General features: G+C 42.2%; 1 protein-coding gene across 1 annotated transcript in view; it reads right to left on the bottom strand.

Moving 5' to 3' along the window:
• IL15 (interleukin 15) overlaps positions 1-22078 on the bottom strand; it is a 97086-nt gene extending 75008 nt beyond the window's left edge. The window contains exon 1 of the mRNA XM_018061562.1: positions 21341-22078. The gene's annotated coding sequence lies outside the window, so the exon portion shown is untranslated. The remainder of the gene's footprint in view (positions 1-21340) is intronic.

Genomic DNA, 22740 nt, shown 5'->3' with positions numbered 1-22740 from the left:
TATCCCAAGTACGTGTTTCAAATGAGTGTTCTTTTTCCTTCTTCAGATATTTATAGAAAAAGATCCATATCAAAATTATTCTTCATCATAAAAGTCAGCCAATCATTACTAAACAATTTTCCAGTACTGCCACTACAGATAATTGTTTAACTATTAAAGTGTATGTTGTGAATTATAACTGCCATAATGGCACCAATCTCTACATGGTTGCTGGATGCTGCCATGGAAGACATAGCTCATCTGTTGTGGCATGAAATGCCGTGTGACAATTTATACTGATGCGCATTTCTTATTACCTGCTGCTAATAACCGATCAGTGAAAACGACAGCTTAATTATACAGCACATCTCCCGCTGGCAAATAACTAGATTCAAACATTTCTCTTGCTTCTCACCGATCCCTAACAGAAGCAGAAAGAAGAATCACTACAACCCTCAGAAACAGCACTTAAAATTAAGAAAAAAAAAAAATCTAAGTCAAAGTTGATCTTTTATTAACCACAGATGTACTTTAGCCCGATAATTCCTCAGCAACCCATTTCCAGTTCACGAGAGCTGGTTACCATTCTCCTATGCTTTTATATTTCTTGCTGATTAGGCCTCTGATATTTCCCATTCCAAATATTGGGCTTTTTATGAAATGGGTCAAATGATTTATCCTAAGCATTGAATCTCTGAATCAACACCAAGGCCACAGATTTGCTGCAGTAATTCCAAAGGTCTTGTTTCTAAGGCATTGCTTGTAGGTTCCTTCCTGACAAGTAGAATCAACTTCTCAAGCCTACAGAGCAAAGCACTAGTGCTTACAAAACTAGGTGGCTGGATGTTTCTATCAATTAAGTTTATTTAACTGGCAGCATGCTTACATTCCTAAGTTCCATGTGGTCCATGGGGCTGCGGCCTTCTCTTCCCTGGACTGGACGGTGGAACTTCCTGACCTTTTCAGCACTGGTGGGTTCCTTCTTTTCCACTAGAGCTGTGTGTCATTATCTGGGAACAGCCTACAGAATGGCTGCCCCCCAGTTAGGAGACTTAAGGCAGTTTTAGCTCTCTACCTCGTCTTTCATCGTCTCATTAAATATTCTTTTTTTGAATGAATTTTTATTGGAGTACAGTTCCTTTACAATGCTGTATTAGTTTCTACTGTAAACAAAGTGAATCAGCTATACATATACATGTATATTCTCTTTTTTTGATTTCCTGCCCATGTAGGTCACCACAAAGGATTGAGTAGAGTCTCCTGAGCTATATGGTAGGTTCTTATTAGTTATCTATCTTATACATGGTATAAATAGTGTATATACATCATTCTCAACCTCCCAATTCATCCTACCCTCCCCTTTCCCCCTTGATACATATATACAATGGAATATTACTCGGCCATGAAAAAGAACAGAACTGGATCATTCGCAGGGATGTGGGCGGACCTAGAGACTATCATACAGAGTGAGGTAAGTCAGAAAAAGAAAAAGAAATATTGTATATTATTAATACTTATATATTAAATCTAGAAAATGTTACAGATGATTTTATTAGAGACACAGACATGAGATCATTAAATATTCTTATTCAATAGCTACTAAAACTACTACTATGAATAGACTGCTATTCCTTTATTCTTTCTAAACTTTGCTTTCCATTTTCTCTGCTTTTTACTTCTTCCAAGCTCCTCAGCTTTTCTTCCAAGAAAATAGGCTATCAGTTCAGTTCAGTCAGTCAGTCGTGTCCAGCTCTTTGTGACCTGATGGCCTGCAGCATGCCGGGCTTCCCTGTCCACCATCAACTCCTGGAGCTATAGACATCATCAAATATTCAGTGTGCCTCCATGGGACTGAAATACTCAATTCCTTCTCTGGGATTACACATTTGTTAGAGTCTTTAAGAGTTTGACCCTTTCTACTGGGTGTCCTTGTACAAGATGCCCAAGATGGCTGCATTTTTGTAGTTTAAAATGTTAGATTTTTTTGAGAGCTTTTTTTGTTTGTTATCACAGAGGATTATAAACAGGTGAATGTAGGAGGCTGCTTCTTGCACCAGAGCTATTCCTAAATAACAGAGGCTGCGCTATTAACCTCAGTGAACAAAGGAAACTAAAAAGTTTTATAAAATATAGCTACAAGATACAAAATTATCTTCATTCAGCTGTAGGACATAGCCTTCTAAGCAAACAGCATTAAAAGTATCACAACCATGTGCTGGGATCACAAACATCCATCTTTGTAGAAATAAAACCTCTCTCTTTGGACTCATGTAAATAATGGTGACGGTCACTATCTTTTCTCTTACTGGACTCCTAGCATCCTTCTATTCTTTTCATCATTAGAACATTATGAACACTGCCCTTATCATTAGAACACTAATTCTTTCCATCATAACTACCAGACAGCACGGCACCAACAGCCGAAGACTGGGAAGGATACTTGGGAAACAAGGTATCGGAAGAGCACAGAGCCATGGAATTGTTAAATCCAGTAAAAAGTCTTCAGAAGACTTGATGCTTCTGAACTCTGGTGCTGGAGATAACTCTCGAGAGTTCCTTGGGCAGCACGGAGATCAAACCAGTTCATCCGAAAGGAAATCAACCCTGAATATTCATTGGAAGGACTGATGCTGAAGCTGAAGCTCCAATATTTTGCCACCTGATGTGAAGAGTCGACTCATTGGAAAAGACCCTGATGCTGGGAAAGATTGAAGGCAAAAGGAGAAAGGGGCAGCAGAGGATGAGATGGTTAGACAGCACCACTGATTCAATGGGCATGCAACTGAGTAAGCTCCAGGAGACAGTGAAGGACAGGGAAGCCTGGCATGCTGCAGTCCATAGTGTTGCAAAGAGTTGGACATGACTTAGCAACTGAGCAACAATGGCAACAAAGTATCTTCAACCTGAAGGGTGCCCCAGCCAACACATTTGGAAAACTGTATCAAGAGCCAAGGGCTTTGTCTTTCAGCTGATAATACTAAGGTAACAAAGATCACAATTTAAGAAATATAATATTACATGGAACAATATTAGTGGGAATTCCATAAAAGAGTGACAAAAACTGGAAAAATATATGCCAGATGGGGAAAGCCTAGTGGAAGAACTAAGAATTTAAACAAGAATTTTAAAAAATAATAAACACCTTGCAGTATGTACCCGTCAATCTCAATCTCCCAATTTATCCCTCACCTTCCCCCAGAATACATCTTTTTTTTTAAAGTGGGGTATAGTTGCTTTGTACACACTACTATATATAAAATAGATAACTATTAGAACCTACTGAATTGCACAAGAAACTCTATGTAATACTCTATAATGCCCCAAATGGGAAAAGAATATAAAGACTGAATATGTATATATGTATAACTGATTCATTTGGCTGTGCAGCTGAAACTAACATAACATTATAAATCAACTATACTCCAACAATTTTTTTAAATAATAAATACTGGAGCAGTAAGAAGGATTTTGGAAACATGAGTCAAGAGGAAGAAATTGTGAAGAAATAAATGGGTATAATAAATATTTTTAAAATAAGTGATAAAGTAAGGAATTAGCCAAATAGCTTGAATGCAGGATGAAAACTACTGCAGGGTGAAAGAATGAGCTACACAGTTACATCAGGCATTGTCCCCAGAGGCATTTGGGCCTAACAATTACATAAGGAAAATGAAGGAAGAGTCAAATGACATGGAAGATGAAAGCAGAAATTTCCACTTCTGTCCACTTGTGGTCTGCAAACAGAAAAAAAGGACAGAAATGAGAATATAATAATCAAGATGTTTCTAAAATTGCAAATGTAAGACCTCAAAATAAAGAGGATAGTAGAGTAGCAAAGAAGATAAATCAAAAACTCAGAGTCAGGAATATTTTAGTGCATTCAAGAATATTCAGGCCAAGGAGAAACCTTGGAAATATTCATTACAGTGAAAGCAGACGAAAGTCAGACAGACATCAGGTTTCTTGAAAGAAACACCGGATACAAGAAGATAATAGAGTCCCCACAGTGTGGAAGGAAAATAGCCTTGCACCTAGAATTAAATATCCAGGGAAACCATTATTTAAATGTGCAGACAAAATGACCATATCCACAGCATATGAGACCTCTGAAAAACTCACCCTTCATTTACCATTTGTGAAATAATTTTGAGAGGAAGCAAAAGGACAGAGGAAACAAAGATAAGTAAAGAAGAGTCTGTGTGTGTGTGTGCGTCCAAAGTTTCTCAGCTGTGTCCGACTCTTTGAGACGGTATAGCCCTCCACGCTCCTCTGTCCTTGGGACTCCCCAGGAAAGAATACTCAAGTTGGTTGTCATGTCCTTCTCCAGGGGATCGTCCCGACCCAGGGATCAAGCCTGTATCTTTTATGTCTCCTGCATTGGCAGGTGGGTTCTTTTATCACTAGCACCACCTGGGAAGCCCTTCAGTTCAGTTCAGTTCAGTTCAGTCGCTCAGTCGTGTCCGACTCTTTGCAACCCCATGAATCGCAACACGCCAGGCCTCCCTGTCCATCATCAACTTCTGGAGTTCACCCAAACTCACGTCCATCGAGTCGGTGATGCCATCCAGCCATCTCATCCTCTGTCGTCCCCTTCTCCTTCTGCCCCCAATCCCTCCCAGCATCAGAGTCTTTTCCAATGAGTCAACTCTTCGCATGAGGTGGCCAAAGTACTGGAGTTTCAGCTTTAGCATCATTCCTTCCAAAGAAATCCCAGGGCTGATCTCCTTCAGAATGGGCTGGTTGGATCTCCTTGCAGTCCAAGGGACTCTCAAGAGTCTTCTCCAACACCACAATTCAAAAGCATTAAGAGTCTATTAATATTTAAATAAGCAAAACATATAGAGCACTTAAAATACTGCTTAGCACATAGCGAGTACTCCGTGAAAATGAGTTGTTACTATTATTTTGGTCTTCAGTTTCTGATTAAATCGTTGCATTGAAATCTCTAAAAAGTAAAGAAAATGCTTTTTAAAGTTCTATATGTGTGATGTTTACTAGAGATTTTTTAGTGGATATCATTAATCCATTCATGTATTTATTTGGAAGACCCCATCGAATTTTATCAAGCTCTTATTTAAGATAAAATAGATAACTAATGAAAACCTATTTTATAGCTCATTTCAGTTCAGTTCAGTCACTCAGTTATGTGCAGTTCTTTGTGGACCCCGTGGACGGTAGCACGCCAGGCCTCCCTGTCCATCACCAACTCCCAGAGTTTACTCAAACTCTTGTCCATTGAGTCAGTGATGCCATCCAACCCTCTCATCCTGTCATCCCCTTCTCCTCCTGCCTTCAATGTTTCCCCACATCCAGGTCTTTACGAACGAGTCAGTTCTTTGCATCAGGTGGCCAAAGTATTGGGGTTTCAGCTTCAGCATCAGTCCTTCCAATGAATATTCAGGACCGATTACCTTTAGGATAGACTGGTTGGATCTCCTTGCAGTCCAAGGGACTCTCAAGAGTTCAACACCACAGTTCAAAAGCATCAATTCCTCAGCACTCAGCTTTCCTTATAGTCCAACTCTCATATCCATACATGACTACTGGAAAAACCATAGCTTTGACTAGATGGACCTCTGTGGGCAAAGAAATGTCTCTGCTTTTGAATATGCTGTCTAGGTTGGTCAAAACTTTTCTTCCAAGGAACAAATATCTTTTTACTTTCATGGCTGCAGTCACCATCTGAGGTGATTCTGGAGCCCAAAATAATAAAGCCTGTCACTGTTTCCACTGTTTCCCCATCTATCTGCCAGGAAGTGATGGGACCAGATCCAATGATCTTCGTTTTCTGAATGTTGAGTTTTAAGCCAGCTTTTTCACTCTCCTCTTTCACTTTGATGTACTCTGCATATATGTTAAATAAACAGGCTGACAATATATAGCCTTAACATACTTCTTTCAAGATTTGGAGCCAATCTGTTGTTCCATGTCCAATTCTAACTGGTGCTTCCTGACCTGCATACAGATTTCTCAGGAGGCAGGTAAGGTAGGCTGCTATTCCCATCTCCTTCAGAATTTTTCACAGCTTGTTGTGATCCACACAGTCAAAGGCTTTGGCATACTTAATAAAGCAGAAATAGATGTTTTTCTAGAACTCTCTTGCTTTTTCCATGATCCAACAGATGTTGGCAATTTGATCTCTGGTTCCTCTGCCTTTTCTAAATCCAGCTTGAACATCTGGAAGTTTACAGTTCACGTACTGTTAAAAGCCTGGCTTGGAGAATTTTGAGCATTACTTTGCTAGCATGTGAGAGGAGTGCAATTGTCAATAGTTTGAGCATTCTTTGGCATGGCCTTTCTTTGGAATTGGAATGAAAACTGACATTTTCCAGTCCTGCGGCCACTGCTGAGTTGTCTAAATTTGCTGGCATATTGAGTGCAGCACTTTCACAGCATCATCTTTCAGAATTTGAAATAGCTCAATTGGAATTCCATCACCTCCACTAGCTTTGTTCATAGTGATGCTTTCTAAGGCCCACTTGACTTCACATGCCAGGATGTCTGGCTCTAGGTGAGTGATCAGACCATCGTGATTATCTTGGTCATGAAGATCTTTTTTGTACAGTTCTGTGTATTCTTGCCATCTCTTCTTAATATCTTCTGCTTCTGTTAGGTCCATACCATTTCTGTCCTTTATCGAGCCCATCTTTGGGTGAAATGTTCCCTTGGTATCTCTAATTTTCTTGAAGAGATCTCTAGACTTTCCCATTCAATTCTTTTCCTCTATTTCTTTGCAGTGAATCAATCACTGAGGAAGGCTTTCTTATCTCTCCTTGCTATTCTTTGGAACTGAACTCTGCATTCAAGTGGGTATACTTTTCCTTTTCTCCTTTGCCTTTTGCTTCTCTTCTTTTCATAGATATTTGTAAGGCCTTCTCAGACAATCATTTTGCATTTTTGTGTTCCTTTTTCTTGGGGATGGTCTTGATCCCTGCCTCCAGTACAATGTCACAAACGTCCCTCCATAGTTGTTCAGGCACTCCATCTCTCAGTCTAATCCCTTGAATCTATTTCTCACTTCCACTGTATAATTGTAAGGGATTTGATTTAGGTCATACCTGAAAGGTCTAGTGGTTTTCCCTACTTTCTTCAATTTAAGTCTGAATTTGGCAATAAGGAGTTCATGATCTGAGCCACAATCAGCTCCCGGTCTTGCTTTTGCTGACTGTATAGAGCTTCTCCATCTTTGGCTGCAAAGAATATAATCAACCTGATTTTGGTGCTGACCCTCTGGTGATGCCCATGTGTTGAGTCTTCTCTTGTGTTGCTGGAAGAGTGCGTTTGCTATGACCAGTGCATTCTCTTGGCAAAACTCTATTAGCCTTTGTCCTGCTTCATTCTGTACTCCAAGGCCAAATTTGCCTGTTATGCCAGGTATTTCTTGATTTCCTCCTTTTGCATTCCAGTCTCCTAAAATGAAAAGGACACCTTTTTTGGGTGTTAGTTCTAGAATGTCTTGTAGGTCTTCATAGAGCCGTTCAGCTTCTTCAGCATTACTGGTTGGGGCATAGACTTGGATTACTGTGATATTGAATGGTTTGCGATTGCATCCAATTTTTTAGATTGCATCCAAGTACTGCATTTCAGACTTTTGTTGACTATGATGGCTACTCCATTTCTTCTAAGGGATTCTTGCCCACAGTAGTAGATATAATGGTCATCGGAGTTAAATTCACCCATTCCGATCCATTTTAGTTCACTGATTTCCTAACATGTTGAGGTTCACTCTTGCCATCTCCTGTTTGACCACTTCCAATTTGCCTTGATTCATGGACCTAACATTCCAGGCTCCTATGCAATATTGATCTTTAAAGCACTGGACTTTACTTCCATCACCAGTCACATCCACAACTGAGTGTTGTTGTTGCTTTGGCTCCATTTCTTTACTCTTTCTTGAGTTATTTCTCCACTGATCTGCAGTAGCGTATTGGGCACCTACCAACCTGGCGAGGTCATGTTTCAGTGTCCTATCTTTTGCCCTTTTCATACTGTTCCTGGGGTTCTCAAGGCAAGAATACTGAGGTGGTTTGCCATTCCCTTCTCCAGTGGACCATGTTTTGTCAGAACTCTCCACAATGACCCGTCCATCTTCAGTGGCCCTACGTATCATGGCTCACGGTTTCACTGAGTCAGAGAAGGCTGTGGTCCATGTGATCAGATTGATTAGCTTCCTGTGACTGTGGTTTTCAGTCAATCCGCCCTGTGATTATTGTTTTTTATGTTAGCTAACATTCTATTTAGTGTTGAAAAATGCTATTGATTTTCCATTATTCTTCTGCCTGGCAATCTTGCTGAACTTGCCTACTACTTTTAGTAGTTTGTTAATATTCACAACTTTCATTTATAAACAATGATAATTTTATCTCTTCCCATTTCATCTTTATATCTCACATTAGTTTTTACACTGAAGCAACACCCACTAGGTGAACAGTGCATGCTCTGGTGAGATATCTGGGTTAAAAGTCTAATTCCATCTCTCTGTGAAGCCTAGCCAAGTCACCTAAACTCTTGCGGCTTCAGTTGCATCCCTGGAAAAGTGGTGAAGATGTAAACACCTTAAGGAGCTTGGGAGGGTTACACAGTGGAAGGGCTTCGCATGTGGCTGACAATTAATGCTAACCACAGCCCTGTTTCTGTATACACCAGGGACTAGTCCAAGGAACCCCATGGATACCAGTCTTGCATAAAATGATGGAATATTGGCCTATAACCTATATACATCTTCTTGTATACTTTGAAGTGTGTTAGTCGCTCAGGCGTGCCTGACTCTTGGCAACCCCAAGGACTGCAGCCCACCAGGCTCCTCTGTCCATGGGATTCTCCTGGCCGGGACACCAGAGTGGGTGGCCATTTCCTTCTCCTTTGAATCATCTATAAATTACTTGTAATACCTAACTAAATATGAATGTTATGTAAATAGTTGCCAATGAGCCATAAATTCAAGTTGCTTTATGGAACCTTCTAGCATTTTTTTTTTTTTTGAGTATTTTCGATCTGCAGTTGGTTGACCCTGAGGTTGGTTATGGCACCCAACAAATAGAGAGGGCCAACTGTTCTGAAATATTTATTACATGAAATTAAGAATGGGAGATACCTAACCCAATCTTGGAGTCTTAGGGGAAATAGTCCCAGAGAAAACAATATCAAAGTGAGACACCTGGACTAGGTAAGTAAGTCAGGACAAAGAGGTGAGGAAGAGATGTTGGATGAAGTATTCTCAATGAGGGACGTGCATGTCTGTGCATTTAGCAATGAAAGAAAACATGGATTGTTCAGAGAAAGGACAGTGTGTCCTGGGTAACTTGGCTCTTCATATATAAATATTCATTGCTCCACGAGATAATAAGTTCCTAAAAGTTATCATGTTTGGTTCATGTGTTTATCTCTCACAGCAGTTGGTAGACAGCCAAGCACAGAGAAAGTATTCAATCAATCATAAATATCTGCTATTGTTTGGGAGAGTTTCTGGTCTGTTGTTATCCTACCTGATTCAAAACCATCCCTACAAGCCAATGTTTTATGAACTACAGAGGCTGAGGGGTGTGTCTTAAATTAAGAGAGGTCAAAGTATAGAAGAGAACTATATCAATATTAAATCTAATGTGCCAACATAAAACCACATGTCTGAAGTTTTAGAGGTCCTTCACAAAACAATGAACACGAGGATCTTTATTTCTAGAAGTAAAGTGAAAAATATGAAATACAGATTTTTTTTAAAAGTCACATTTAGAATTACTGCAAATTTTAAAGTGACAAATAGTATTGCTATGACTGCCCATTTGTCCTCTTGGCCTCCCAGGGAAAGAAGTATCAAATAAATTAAGTATTAATGCTACCACTATTTTTACAAAAGCTTCTCCTCTTTTTTGTACTATTGAATATTTTTTTTGCAAAATACTTAGCAAATACTGTTGAATTAGGAAAACAAAAGAATTTCTGTTTGAAGGAATATAGAAAATAGGGTGTGGCTTGCTTCTACTTCCTTTCATTTACTGAAGCATTTACTTTGCAATTGATTAAAATTATCCTGTCAGATAATAAAACTGGAAAAAGAAATATTAAACAACCCTAGTTTTTTAGTCAGTTCTAAAAACCATCCTACTAATCTAAGAAGCTTATCTGTATTATCTAAAAATGAATGTAAAGATTCTATCTGTAGTTTGGCCCAAATTAGACTCTCAGAAAATTATATCTCCCTTCCTGATCCTGACAATAAAAGCATGTGCTGGGACATTCTAAGAGCTATGTGATCATTCATGATTTATTTCCAGTCAAACTCCTTTTCTCAAAACCTAGTATTATTACCTGACCCCTCAGCAATATGTGAAAGATTACTGACAACAATAATAACATTATTAGAGTTTTACCATATACCAGGCAAGTGCCTGGCACATAAGGACACAGCGTTTTCCAAACTTTAGCCCTTCCAACTCCATCATGATTCTTGTCATCCTTTGCACCACTGGTATCATTTATCTGAGGAGAGGGGTAATAAGAACATGAGTCAATATAGAAAATCCTGCAGATACTTACAGAAGCATCCATCAGTGGAGAGAGCACAAACAGGATGTGATCAGTGTTTCCAGTTGGCTAGAGAGGAGGTAAGCCAATGCAGGAGACATAAAAGACGCAGGCTTAATCTCTGGGTCGGGAAGATCCCCCGAAGCAACCTATTCTTGCCTGGAGAATTTTACAGACAGAGGAGCCTGGCGAGTTGCAGTTCATAGGGTCACACAGAGTTGGACATGACTGAGGCGACTTCGAATGCACGCACCGAGACCAGGTGAACTGAAGGTTTTGTCGAGAGAACTACATTAGAAGAAGCAACTCATAGAACACACGGGTGGTTGCCAGAAGTAGAGGCAAAATGTGTGCAGGGTGTCCAAAGGCATGAGTTTGTAGTTAGAATATAAGTGAGTCTCGGGGATGTAATGTGCAGAATGGTGACTATAAGACAATTGTGCCATGCTCGTCTGTTTCAATTGTGTCCAACTTTTTGCAACTCTGTGAGACTGCAGCCCCCCAGGCTCCTCTGTCCATGGCATTCTCCAGGCAGGAATACTGGAGTGGGTTTGCCATACCCATCTCCAAGAGATCTTCCTTACCCAGGGATAGAACTCATGTCTGCAGATTCTTTATCACTGAGCCACTGGGGAAATCCCTGGGTAACAATACTATAGTGCATAACTGAAAGATGATAAGAGAATAAATCTTAAAAGTTCTCATGATAAGAAAAAAAAATGATAACTCTCCATGGTGACACACAGTAACTAAACTTATGGTGGTGATCATTTTGCCATACAAACAAAAGTCAAATCATTATGTCATACACCTGAAACTCTTGGAATTTACATGTTAATTATACTTCAATTAGAAAAAGAAAAGATTTGTGTATAAGAATAGGCCTATGGGGAATATGGAATCCATCACAACAGAAGCAGACAGTGTGGATATAATACACAAGCAAGGGTTAGAAGATGTGAAAAGCCTAACATTCTCTTTTGAAGACCTGGAAATTGACTAACCCTTTCTTGAAGATCCTTTCTGAACATCTCGTTTTCTGGAGTGGCCAGCTCAGCAGTGGGCCTCTGGTCTCCTCTACATACATTTGCCTCCTGGAGAAATATTCCCACAGTTGGCTTCAGTCAGTAATTCCTGACAATGAAATCATAAACCAACATCTCTTGGACTAATAGCCCACCCAGTTCAGTGCAGTACTTCTAATGAGTCACCGGACATTTTTGGTTTTCTGTTCCACTTTTTCTCAATCTTGAGGTTTCCAAAATGAAACTCATCCATTTCCCCGACTCCCCCTTACATTTTAGCCACAATCCATATCAGTTCCTACAGTGTTTACTTTTCCTGACTCCCAAGATTAAAATCTGAAAGTCTTCAGGATCCTCCCTGCACTTTGAACCTCCAACTGAATGAAAGCCAGTCAAGGGCTTCGAAGAGTGTCTGGCCCATAGTAGGCACTCAAAATTATTACAAATAAATTCTAAGAACAAATAAAACATATGAATAAATTAGACCTTCCTTGATATAGCTCTTGTTTTATTCCCCATTACTTTGAACATATCATATTCTTTGGCATTCATTCAGCAAATATTTATGAGGCACTACCATTTGCAACTCACTCCAGTGTTCTTGCCTGGAGAATCCCGGGGACAGGGGAGCCTGGTGGGCTGCCATCTATGGGGTCGCACAGAGTCGGACATGACTGAAGCGACTTAGCAGCAGCAGAGGATGGAGATATGCCAATGAACAAAATAACAAAAATGCTCTCCTATAGCTCATGTGCAAATGGGGAAAGGTGGGAATTAACACACATGACTGAATAAAACATCGTCCCTTATCTGAAAATCTTAAATTGAAAAGACTCTAAGAACTGAAGGTTTTGCTTAATCTGTTGGTTAACAAAACATGAACTGGCATAAAACTATTTAGAATCTGTATCTGTTTCTCTTTTGAGTAGCTTCCTGAATAAGCTTACTATATACCATAGTTGTCACATGATATATAGCAAAGGCATTATGTCACTACATTAGTCTGTGCTTCCAGGACTGCCATTGCAGAATACCATAGATTGGGTGGGTCACACAACAGAAATTTATTTTCTTATAGTTCTGGAGGCTGGACGTACAAGATCAAGGTGCTGGAAGGGTTGGTTTCTGGTGAGGTCTTTCTTCCTGGCTTGCAGGCAGCCACCTGCTCACTAGGTCTGCACACAGCCTTTCCTCTGTACATGTGGGCTCCTAGGGTCTCTTCCTCATCTTGCAAAGACAGCATTTCTAGTCCATTAGGGGCCTGCCCTTTTTACCTCACTTGCCCTGAATTACTCCTGAAAGCACTGTCTCCAAATGTCGTCACACTGGAGGCTGAACCTCTATGCCTGGATTTTGTGGGGAGAGGGACAGACACAACTCAGTCTATCACAATCACCTTTCCAAAAGCTGAAAAAAATCTGAATTCCAAAGACATCCGACCCTAAGTGTTTTGGATAAGGTAGCAGAAACCTGGTGGTATATCAGGTAGTTATGGGTGTCTGGAGAAATGTTGGAGCTGAGAGAGAGTGTGCGTGGAAATGCAACAGGAAGTACACCCGTCAGGGAAAGCCTCCCAGCAAGGTGGGTATATGAGCCAAGCCCCGCACAAGGTAAGGGAGTGGGCCACATCTGAGAGGAAGCATTCCAGGCAGAAGAATAGCAAGTTCAAAGACCCGGAGACAAGAACAGAGCAGTGCACATGATGAATTGAAACAAATGCCATATATCAATGCATATATATATGGAATCTAGAAAGATGAGACTGATGAACCTATCTGCAAGGCAGCAACGGAGACAGAGATACAGAAAATGGACTGGTAGACACAGGAGGGGAAGGAGAGGGTGGGACGAATGGAGAGCATAGCATGGAAACATACACATTACCATACTTGCTGTATGACTCAGGAAGCTCAAGCTGGGGCTCTGTGACAACCTAGAGGGGTGGGATGGGGTGAGAGATGGGAATGAGGTTCAAGAGGGAGGGGACATATGTATACTGATGGCTGATTCATGTTGATAGATGGCAGAAACCAATACAATATTGTAAAGCAATTATCCTTCTATTGAAAATAAATAAATAATTTGTAAAAAGAGAGGTTGTCAGAGTTACCAAAGCTCTGAGCTAAAAGAGGAGGAGAAGATGAGGTAACAGAGGGACAAATCACTGAGGGCCTTACTGACTACTGTAATAGAATTTGGCTTTTACTGAAGTAAAATGAGAAGGCAATGGAGAGTTCTGAACAGAGGAATGGCATGGCCAGATCAAGGCTTTAACAGGATCACAACGTGTGACAGATGATTTCCAAGATGATGGCCACTAATCAACATCTTCCTTCTATGAACAAGCGTAACATACAGCCCAGCAAGAGGCTGAGTCTATGTCCTCTCCTCTTGAATCAAGGTGGCCTCTGGACTTGCTTTTCCTGATAAAATGAGACAAACGGGACAGTCTGGGAATTTCAGACCTCAGCTTTCCGAGCCTTGGCAGTTTCCACTTCCTCTTTTATAGAAGCTGGATACTGCCTGAGGAGTCTGACAACCCTGACCATTCACACTATGTTGCGAATGAGTCCAATCCAGTCACGTAGAAAAAGTGAAGTGGAGAAGAACAAAGGAACCCAGGCAACAGGCAGAACTGAGGCCCCCCATATGACCCAATTTCTTGTACAATCTCAGACAATCCTGGACCTTTGGAGTCATGATAACCGAGATCACAGACATTCTGACATAGAGACAAACCATTGCCGTGGGGTCCTGTCCAAATTTCTACACTTGGAACTTCAAAAATATAAAATAATTCTTATCTTACACTACTAAATTTGGGGGTAGTTAAATACATAGTAATTAACAATTGACTGAAATTGATATGAGCTCAGGTGAGGAGCAGACACCTGAGGAGTATATGTAGCAAGGATACTCACTGTTAGTGAGCCTAGAAAGGGTGTGATGAAATCATTATCAGAGGCTGGAGAGAAGGTGATCCCATGCTTCATAACTGCCTGCAATAATATGGACAAAAGAAAACGTGTCTAATAGAAACTTGTGGACCTGGCTAAGAAAATTTCTGAATGTGATAATTGGCTTTACTCTGTGACCTAGGATTAATTACAGGAAGAGAAAGAGGAACTAAAATGTTCAAGTTGTATTTAGAGGAAATCATTCAAACTAGGACTTGTTAGGTTGGAAAACAAAAATTACTGTCCTTCTTGCCTCTCGAGGCAACACAAGATTCTCAAAGAAGCAGTCTTAGGACAAAGATCAAATCCAGGGTCTATTAGTACAGTGTCCCCTGAGGTTAAAGATTAAATCAAGCATGTGGCTGGAAGATGTCTCATTAAGACCTCGAAGAGATTTAAGGTGGCACCTCACAGACCCTGTCCAGGAGGAAAAGCAGTTTCTAAAGACCTTGAAGGTGTTTCCTACAGCATTTTGACTCACAGTCAAGGTCAACTGCAGGCTGTCTCAAGAGTTTTCTGGGTATGTCTTTTCCAATGGACCGACCCTTAATAGACAAATGGGAAACCTCCAGGGTTTATGAGAAAAATGTACCCCCCCATAAAAGCACCACCAGCTAAACAAAAAGAAGGACACCTGGGTGTGTGGCAGGAAGATGAAGACGTCTTCCCGGGTGTGCCACTCCCGGTAGCCTTAGAGGAGCTGCATGTAGCCCAAACCGCGGAATCATGACAAATAACATGTTATTGTTTTTTTAATCCACGGCATACTGGACTGGTTTTCATTTGTTTGTAGATAAGTAAAACATAAGTAAAAACGGATAACTGAAACTTTGGCAGGGGGATGGGGAGAGACAAGAGTTGCAAAAGAGAGACCCACCTGGCCACTGTACCGCGAGACAGGATAATAGTGACCTGGACCTGGGCAGTGAAGGTGGTGAGCAGGTCAGAGGTGGGATCTATTTTGAAGGCACAGCCAAGTGATTCAGCAGATTAAATGGCGGGGTGTGAAGGGGAAGAAAGGAATACTCCACGGTGAACAGTTTGATTGGTGATCTGTGCAGTTACAAGAATGGACTTGTCATGGGTGTAGCAATTGTGGGGGTAAAGTCAGGAATCCAGGTCTTTACCATCTGGTGGCTCAAACAGCAAAGAACCTGCCTGCAATGCAGGAGATTTGGGTTCGATCCCTGGGTCAGGAAGATCCCCTGGAGAAGGGCACGGCAGCCTACCCCAGTATTCTTGTGCCTGGGAAATCCCGTGGACAGAGGAACCTGGCGAGCTAGAGTCTAAAGGATCCCAAAGAGTCAGACATGACTGAAGCGACTTAGCAGGCAAAATGACACACGCAGGTCCTTGAGTAGATGACAGGAACAAGATATATCCCTGAATGGACTTCCGGCTGGTTTCCTTAGCTCCAATTCTTTCTTTTCTTCAATAGAGCCTGCCCTACACTAATTTTCCTAAAATACTGCCTGTATTATAATGTTCCAGCAATGTGTTTTGCTGTGTTGCTTAAGTTTCCTACCTGTTTTGCATACCTCTGCTTAGCTGTTAAACTGTTCAATGATCACTGAGGTCAATAGAAGCTAACTATGTGTCCAACCCCTGGCTGGGGACATGGTACACACTGTCCTGTCTTTACTCAGAATGTAAGTGTAGAGACAGACACATAATAAGATGCATTCACAGAGAGAAACGCTATTACAGGGGAATGTTCATGTGCCTGCTAAGTTGCTTCAATTATGTTCAATTCTTTGCGACCCTATGGCCTGCCAGGCTCCTCTCTCCATGGAATTCTCCAGGCAAGAACACTGGAGTAGGTTGCCATGCCCTCCTTCAGTGGATCTTCCCAACCCAGGGAGTGAATCTGCATCTCTTATGCCTCCTGCATTGGCAGGCAGGTTCTTTACACCAGTGCCACCTGGGAAGCCCATAGAGGAATGTAGACAGCACCAAATAAATTCATAGAAGGGAGAGAATAATTTTTCCTGGGCAGTAGAAAGGGGGCAGTCAAAGTTAGCGAGGGGGGCTTTGTGAGGAGGACACTTGGCTGACACGGAGAGATGAGGAATATGTATGGCAGGTGTGTCTGGAGCACAGAAGAGGTGACTGGAAATGAAGCTACAAAGGCTGTTGAAGCTGGACTAGAACCTACTCTTCAGTCCTATCATTGGGAAGACTCTATTGCAGCCAGATTCCCTCTTTTATTGTCTGCCCCACAAGGCGCACTCACGCATGGGTGTGGACACACAGACACTTGCTTTGAACCACAGTGAGCCCTGGCAGTCCAGAACGCATGGGAAGGGGCTGTTGGGAACAAGGCTGAACCAGATCAGAGCTCGTCAGGGAACCTCTATGACTTTCCAAGGTCTGAACAACCACAGAGAGTTCTAAAGAAATGAATTTCCAGATCCACTACTTCCATAGGAGCCCCTTTTATGAATGATATGCCTGAAATGAGCCTGAAGCAAGCAGATTTCTAGCAAGTTCTCTTTTCCCACTTCCTCTTTCATAATGATGCTTGTCCCATTATACAAAAGAAAGGTGGACCTCGCCCCCACTCAGAATTCTTTGTGCTTTGCCTGTCCAGGGTGTCAAACATAGGGGAAAGAGGGAAATTGCTATTCGAGACACTTTCTTTAGTCAAAGCAGTGATATCCACACTGTCCACATCTACTCTGATATATATTTCTAATACAGTTTAGTGCTATGCTAATAACTAGAGAGAGAAGGCAATGGCACCCCACTCCAGTACTCTTGCCTGGAAAACCCCATGGACGGAGGAGCCTGGTGGGCTGCAGTCCATGGGGTCCCTAAGAGTTGGACACGACTGAGCGACTTCACTTTCATTTTCATTTTCATGCATTGGAGAAGGACATGGCAACCCACTCCAGTGTTCTTGCCTGGAGAATCCCGGGGATGGGGGAGCCTGGTGGGCTGCCTTTTCTGGGGTCACACAGAAACAGACACGACTGAAGAGACTTAACGGCAGCAGCAGCATCAATAATTACTTATCAAAACTGAATGGGTTATTTTGGTTAGTTGTGTACTAATAACTATGCTTAAAATAACAGAAATAATAATTTTCACAATATAAATATTAATATTTATTTTAAAATGAAATCTCAAAGTATATGCTTCTTTTTGGTGCTGAGGTGTATTTGTGTGTGCGCTCAGCTGCATCTGACTCTTTGCGGCTCCATGAACTGTAGCGTGCGAGGCTCCTCTGTCCATGGAATTTTCCATGGAAAAGTACTGGAACGGGTTGCCATTTTTTACTCCAGGGGATCTTCCTGACCCAGGGATGGAACCTATTCTCCTGCATTGGCAGGCGAATTCTTTACCACTGCGCCATCTGGGAAGCCCGCCAAGGGGTAAGGAGAGCAAACAAGTTGGAAAAATATATAGCTAAATATCTAACTAAAATGTTCAATTAGAAAATAATTTGAAAATGTTAGCAGTCAGTGCTAAAAGTGTGCAAATGATACAGACGACGTTTGAATAGCGCAGGGTTGGGGCTCCAACACTCTGCTCTATGGAAAATCTGCTGTAACCGACAGCAAGCCCTGGGTACTGCAGTTCCTCAGTGTCCATAGTTCTGCATCACAGAGTCAACCAACCATGGATACCGCAGCAGTGTGGTATTTACTGTCAAAAAAGGTCTCAGATAAGTGGATCTCACAGTTTAAACTTCTGTCATTCAAGGGCCAATGTACTTACTTCCTCTCCCAAAGTTGTGTCAGAAGGCATATGAGCAAAAGAGCCAGTAAGGAGACTTCAGTGGTGCAGGCTTCACTGCCTATGTCACTGGGCTGGTATGTCACGAAGATCATTAGAATCCCCACCCCCAACCTTAGAGTCATCATATTCTCCTCTTCTGGAATCATTTTCAGTTTCACTTCCTTTACTTAACCAAACACTTTCTGTCACTCTCCTTCAGCATTTGGAAAAGACGCAACTTAGAACATGGCCACCTAATAGGCATTCTGACTTTTTTTTATTCCTTTTCATATGGTCCATATACAGCCCTCTGCTCTTCCAAAAATGACCTGCCATGCACCACTAGATTTTCAGTGGGATAAAACCCTGGAAAATATATGTGTATACATACTCTGCCTCCAGATATAGAATATGTACAAATACTACCACTGGATTGAGCTGAGGTCAAAGAGCATTTTATTTCCTATTTCTGATTCTAGCACTGAATAACTTAAAAAAAAGAGTAACATTCCCTGACATACAGCAAGTTAGTAAGTAATAACACATACGAAGTTGACTGCAGTTATTTTAGTAAAATTCACCGTTAATTAGGAGTAAATACTACTAGCAAAACTCACAAATGTTCTCTCATCTTTCCTATGGGATGTTTCCACCCAATCCATAAAATAGGATACCAGCCAGCATATGAACAATGCTCAACTCAATAGTCTCACACAATAATCTGTAACCACTGGATCAATAAATAAAAGAGCTAATATTGAGCTAAAGAAAGAAGCTGGCTTCTTGCCAACCCTCAGACCATAAATATCTTCTGAAAAGAAGTCTTCCCATACAGTTGACTACACCCACCTTCCCTGTGTTATGTGAGTGTCTTCTGAAGACTCCCTCAATCCCAGCCTTCCACTTGGATGAATGGATATATAGGTAGATAGCTAGATACAGACATACATCAATCCACATTTGCCTACTATTTGTCAAGCTCTATCAGCAAAAACTAGGTGAAATGGACAAATGTTTTCATTCAGGAACCATGAAAAGATTTTCTTCAAGGACCAAACTCATATAGACATCCATGTGATGTGACTACTATTTGCTCCTAAAGGTAATCTTTAAATATATAATTAATAATGTTAGTATGAAAGTACCATATAAGTGTTACTATAAAACCAGTGTTCCATCATCTCACACTACATTGCAATGAAATCATGGCTGACTGTCACTGTCAAATTGTGAGAAACATTTCTGTGGAAATAACAGCCTTCATAAATACTGGTGTTCTTAAATCTCTACCACTTTCTCACTCTGTGACTTTGGGAAAGTTATTTAATTACTCTATGGTTCAATTTCTCCAGTTATAAAATACAGTCCTTACCACCACAAAAGTTTATTATGATATTATTTTTAAATACACACATATTTAGAACAATGTCTGGGACATAATAAGAAGTCAACAAGTGTTAGCTATGATTCATATTATTTCCCATAGTTCAAGTTGTAAACCTGAACAGGACTCTCTGCATTATCATTAACTAACCTGCAAAGGAACTGTTAAATAATGAATAAAACTTAGTATATTCAATGGGAGACAGGAAGAAAAGGCAGTTTTGTAAGTTTTTAATGTTTTTCAAACTGTTCTGTGTTCGAGATCCATCCAAAAAGATCATTAGAGTTATGGCTATTTTCCTCAGAAAAAGTCCCTTTATTCACAGCCTTCCTGAAGTCCTGGTTTGATAGCAAACCTGAGATGGAGACCCTTCTAGGATTTAAATTTTTCACTTATCAAACTTTAGACCACTGCTTTCCCCCTTCCTTCAAAGAAATTGATAAACATGTATTTCACTGACAAACATTATGTCCTGAGATATAGCTGTTAACATTTACATATTAATTTCATGGATTAAAACAAAAAGCATCAAACTGTTTTTCTTAAACCCACCAGTAAGCTGTAGGAAAATTCCTAATTCCAGAAACTGTAGCTTCAAATCAGATTCTGGAGTTCCCATTCCAAAGCATCAAAGAACGGTGAACATTCTGCCTACCAGAAGTCCAGGCCAGCACCGAACTTAACCCCTCTGTCACCCTGTCCTAGAGCAGACAATCCTGCTGGAAAGGCCATTCTGAGTATGATCAAAACTCTGAGAGGAGAAAACTGAGGAAGAAATACAAGGATGTGCCTTTCCTGCCTACCAGAACAAACCTTCACAATCTTCCAGACTTCTTAACTTTATTAAGTAAAATTTTAATTTTTTTCACCACTTTTTAACTCTACAATGGCTATTGCTTTGTCATCAGTCCCTTCCTTTCTATATCTTAATGTTCTTCTCTTTGTATCTGCTCCCTCTTATCTATCATGCCTACCGCACTGCTTTCCAATAAAATGACAGGAGTTTAATGTATCTTGTACCTTGATGCATTATCATAGAACATCCACCTCTGCAGAGCAGGATGCTGTAACCACCTAGATCTCATCTGTTTATTCAATCAAGTCAACTAAGCCGCTTTAAACACACTGACAAAATGAGACTGCCTATCAGTTACAAGGAGATGCTATCACCAGTGTCATAACATCAGACAGTAGTTTTTAAAAACATAATGGAAATCGCTAGTGACAACCACTTTACTTCCAGTTTTGAAACTTCTGATTCACCCTATTTAAGAACCTATTACAAGCATCATTTAAAAATTAACTTTGGTTTACGTATACTTCGACGTTAAGAAACATTTAAATGCACAAAATCAATCTAAATTCAATACATTATAAGCTAAATTCAAACACGTTGTATATATATGCCTGCAAAATCTCAACAACACTTGGAAAAATTAACTGGATTTTCATTTAAAGCCCCTTTGAGTAAGCAGTTCACAGCAGTACAAGTCTCCTGCGTTTCTTTGAAGTTTCTAGCACTGATTTTTCCGGAAATAATATAAAGCCAGGCCAGACTGTCAAAAGGTAACCATCCTATAAATTCCTCTTCCAAGGCAGGTAAGTGTCCTGATCAAAAAAGAGGAGGGCAGTTTGACTGACAAACATAGAGTCAGACGTGCAAGCTCACACCGGAGTTGGCACCGGTCGGCGAGCTGGCAACAGTCGGTGGGGGGTTTGGGAGGAGGGAGGGAAGAAGCGGGGAACTGCAGTACCTTACTTGAACTTTCCGAGCTGGATGAGGTGCAGAACTCAGCGCTCAGTGCGGCGTGACTTCCCTTTCTCGGAACCCCGCAGCTCGGCGCGGGCAGCCGGGCGCGCTTCCCTTGCTCTCCGCCTCCCAGCGCGGAGTAGGTGGAGCGCACGGCACCCGGCGACGCGGAAAGAGCGGAGCGCACCGTGGGGCCGCGGGGGGTCCGCGCGGGACCCACAAGTGGACTAGCAGTCTGTGCTCGGCTGGAAGCGGAGGATAGCGTGGAGAGCCCGCGACAGGAATAAAGGGTCAGAAGGGGAAAAACCTCTGCGCCTAGCGCCACCGAAAACCGAAGTCGCGGTCAAGTGTTTCCCCCGTTAAGAGGGCGGGGCGGCCCGGCTGGCAGCTGGTCGGCGGGGAGACGGGTGGGTCCGGCCAGTTCTGGGAGGGGACCGAGACGAAGGCTTTCGGGGAAAATTCCCTTGCCCTTTCCAGCCACCAGCACCTCCCCTCCCGAAGCGGAGAAGCCAAGCTCTGTACCTCCATCGACTCCGGGCTGCAGGGTCAGGGGCGGCAGGCAGTGCAGCGGGGCGGGCGCGGTCACCCGGCTCCCGGGCGTCGGGCCTCTGCGGCCACAAACAAATAGGCTGGGGTTTCCCTGGGCGCCTGGAACCCACGGAGTCCCAACCCCCAACGAAAAGAAAAGTGAAAGGGAAAAGAGCGAGGAGGAACGGCGAAGATAAACACCCCCAGCAGGGGTTGGGGGAGGGGCGGGCGGCGGCAGCTCTTGGCCGCGTGCCCCAGGTGTCTTGGCTCCACGCCCCCTGGGAGGTGTCCGCCAGCGCCAAGCCCGGGGGCGCAGAACCTGGAGGGCAGCGGGGAGGAAGGCAGGCTAGGCGCTCCAGCCCCGCCTCCTGGGACGCTGGCCCTGGCCTTGGCCTATCCCTCCCTCGTGGGACACATGCCGGGAAGGAGCGAGAAAGTGACCCGAGGTCCATCTGCCGCATCCACGGGCCCATGGCAAGCGAGGCTGTCCGAGCTGCGACTGAGGCCTGGGCGCGGCGCAGGTCCAGGGCGTCTGCAGGAGAGGGAAAATGTGTTGGGTCGGGATGGGCGGCCACCTCAGACCTTGACCCTCCCTGTAGGTAGGCTGGAAGAAGGCAGGCTCTGAAGTTCTGCTAAAGAAACCATGGAAGGAAGACATCTGGGCGACTACTTTGTCCAAGGCAGTTGGCACGGAGGGTGAATGAATTTGAAGGGAGCCTGTCTGCCAGTGCCACTTTCCCAGCCTAGTGCATAGTCCAGTATGACACATTATAATAGGACCGTGTGAAATGTTGTTATTGTTGGGTGTTACTGCTGAAAGAACCAAGTTCCTTGAGGCGAAGATTCTAATGCCTCAAAGCCTGCAGAAAAACTTTC

The sequence above is a fragment of the Capra hircus genome, chromosome 17, assembly GCF_001704415.2.
Source record: "Capra hircus breed San Clemente chromosome 17, ASM170441v1, whole genome shotgun sequence".
Classification (NCBI taxonomy): Eukaryota; Metazoa; Chordata; class Mammalia; order Artiodactyla; family Bovidae; genus Capra; species Capra hircus.
This window is presented reverse-complemented; position numbering and strand designations above follow the sequence as displayed.